General features: G+C 34.4%; 1 pseudogene; it reads right to left on the bottom strand.

Annotated features, from left to right (window-relative positions):
• LOC118337934 overlaps nucleotides 1–1,208 on the bottom strand; it is a 4,658-nt pseudogene extending 3,450 nt beyond the window's left edge.
• Nucleotides 1,209–3,358: the final 2,150 nt, after the last annotated feature.

The raw sequence follows: 3,358 nt of genomic DNA, 5'->3' as shown, positions 1-3,358 counted from the left end.
GTTACAGCTGATATGTACAGTATACGGATATATGGAAAATAAGTTTAAGGAGGAGAAGAAGAAAGGGGAGGAAGCTGAGAAAAAAGTGGAGAACTTAAAGAGGCAGCTGGAGACGAGGTCCATTTTTTATCCTAAAACACTGTAAATGAATTAATTTCATCTCACTTTCTTTTAATCTTCTTCACAAATTATTTATATTCATCTGAAAGCACAGCAGTCTATATCTGAAACACCACCACCATGATCATCACCTCTCCATATAACAAAAAGTGACAATAACTATTATAATTCCTCTGTAAATCTAAACAGTGAAGCAAAGCGAGTTTTTGAATTTGAAATTCTTACTCTCGTCTTTCATTGACTTTGTGTGCTTTTAGGTAACATCTCTGATCTACCTGGTGTACTTGAACACATCTTTGCGTCAGAGTTACTGCACATTTTTCAAAAGGCTACAAATTACAATTAATGTATTTGCATTGCTGCCACTTATTCACTTTTTAAGAAAACTCTATAACAGACACGTCAAACATCTAAATACAAAGTGTCTTTAAGTGACGTTTCTTGTCCAACATCCATCCGTCTGTCTGTTAGCTAGTTGATTGGTCTTGAATGATATGTGTGTGTGTGTTGTCTCCCTCTCAGCAGGTTAAGAATGTCAGCTCGGGCAGTTAGAGCTCAACCACATGACCTTAAATGAATTTGACCTGTGAGGTAGGTATATCCCTCTCAGAAACCCGTCCAATAACACTGAAGACACTGTGTCTATATGCATGTGGACAATATGCACAACAATAATATTTCAAATAGGCCATTCAAACAAATGAATAACCTGTTTTTTACCCTACAATCCATTTGCTCTTGTTTTCATGTAAAGAGGGAAATGACATTCAATCACACAATGGATTTATCACTCTAACATTTGTTTGTTAGTCTTACTACTCACACACACTTATTCCATTCACCATTGTTGAGTTCCATTGAGATAAAAGAAAATATGATAAAATAATAATTATAACAAAAGCAACACTATTCTTATCATTATTACTATATTTAACTTAAACTGTTGAATGATTCTGCTTGTAAGTGTGTGACCTTCATTTCACAGATGTCACACTCGGATTACGGTACCCGTTGTACTCCCCCTGTCCTGGAGCTCTGGAGACAGACTGCAGGTGGCCCTCATTGGGGACACTGGAAAGATCCAACATCTCTCAGTTTATAGCCACTGAAATATAATAATTATAGCCCAGCCTACACCAACATGCATTCTGAGGAGTAAAGAGTGCAGTGTTAAACATCAGGAACAGCAGACTCAGATCTTCCTGTAAACATAATAAAGCCGTAAAGATGTTGTCACATGACTTTACTATTAGTAAAAAAAACAATGAACCCCTTTTCTTTATGAATATTGAATATAACACTTTACATTTTTATTCTTAACAATTCAAAACATCTTCTGTTTCAAATTATTAGAATTTAACTATTAAAAAGGTTCAAATAAATTAAACTCTGATCTAACGTAACTCAGGAATTATTATTTTGAATTTTATGAATATTTATGCTGACGTTCTCGTCCATTGAGGTGCAACTCTAATGTACATATAATACTCAGCAGATTTGTAACAGTTGTCTTTTGGATCTTCTTGACAGTGAAGATATTTTTTGTCCTTCTGTGTTTTGTATTATTTGTTATTGAATTTAAAATGTAGGTTTAGAATTCCCTACCTATCTTTATATCTTTTTATATATGGACCTTATTTTTCTTTTGTTGATGAAAATAAAAGTAATCTTAATAAATTTAATTAAATCTAATGCAGAACTTCTGTTGAAAATCAGCTCTTTTCAAATTGGGTATAGTCTTTCTAACATACTGGGCTAATGTTCTTTGCCAATCAAGTGACATTTCATTGAAAATGTGCTGATTTAACTATTAATTAAATTAATTTAAAAAATGTGAATAATGATGTGCACATATCAGAATCTTCTGCACATTGCAAATATTCTTTATAATTAATACTGTGATATTTTACACATTCCTGCACAAACTTTACATCTTCCATTTGAAATAGCAGTCATATTTTACATGCTGTCTTTTATTGTCTTTATAATATGTTTTTGTATATTATTGTTAATTTTCTATTTCTCTCATCATTCTTCTTGACGTGCACTGCTTGTTTCCATTGTCCTGTATTTATTGTTATGCACCAATATACAGAGGCAAATTCCTTTATGTGAAAACCTACTTGGCATTAAAGTCATTCTGAATATGATCATTATTACGTTATTAAGTTTCAGGAATTTGTGACTGAAGATCATTTCAAATATTTAAATGATAGGTCTTTAAAGGCTGACAATACAACAAAAGGCCAATATGGCAGGAAGACCAACACTGATCATTTTAATGCCATAATGTTTCTACACATTACAAAGTGCTTCACACAGGGGGACAACTTCATAACCAATTGGTTGTGCAACAGTAACGTTCAGTAATGGCTTTAACCTTTTGTTAAAAGTTCAAAACATATTAGCATATTAGCAAATTGTGGCATAAGATTACAATGGGACTGTCACTTAGACGTTGATGTGCGTCCTTTGATTGTTTGTATTTGTAAACCAGGCAGCTTTTTAAATGTTGCTGGTGCAAGGAATTGTGGGATGGCATTATCTCCTTTGGTAGCTAAAAAGATGGTCCAGTGTATCTTATGCTATCGAGATAAGAAAGGAAGCACTGAAGCACCTTTCCTCAGCATTTAGAGAATTGTCTGTTATCATGGCTGCCACTGAAATCCTTCCAGGTCCTTTCACTCAGTTAGGAACCTTCCTGAGCAAAAAGAGCCGACCCCTGGTCTACAGCCATGCTAGCAGCTCCATGAGGCTGCACAGAGCTATATGGTAAAGTCAGCATGCTAACATGCTCATGGTGTAATGATATGTTCACTGTTCTCATGTATTCTTATTATGTTATCATCTGTTTGCTATTTTGGGACAGACTGAACAAAAGTCAGGTGCTGCAGTAACACAGTAGACGGTTTAATGTGAATATATTTTTATTATTACTTCATATTCTGTGGTTACATTTACAAATATATATTAGGCCTACTCGAGACACATTTCACGTATTCAGCTCTATCAAACCACTAACTTTTTACTGTTTCTACCGAGCCTCCTGAACGCCTCTTCTACATACACACGTTTTCTCATGTGGTTTGTGTCTGAGAAGCTCAAATTATCACCAGCATCATCAGTCTAAAACAACACACAGAACAACATTTAAAAATACTTCATACATCAGTCAGTACCTCTGTGGGTGTGAGAGTAACACATATACTCTGTATTGGTTGGTTACCTTTATATATGA

Source organism: Morone saxatilis, unplaced genomic scaffold, assembly GCF_004916995.1.
Source record: "Morone saxatilis isolate NCDOM2014 unplaced genomic scaffold, NCSU_SB_2.0 Contig4, whole genome shotgun sequence".
NCBI classification, from domain to species: Eukaryota; Metazoa; Chordata; class Actinopteri; family Moronidae; genus Morone; species Morone saxatilis.
This window is presented reverse-complemented; position numbering and strand designations above follow the sequence as displayed.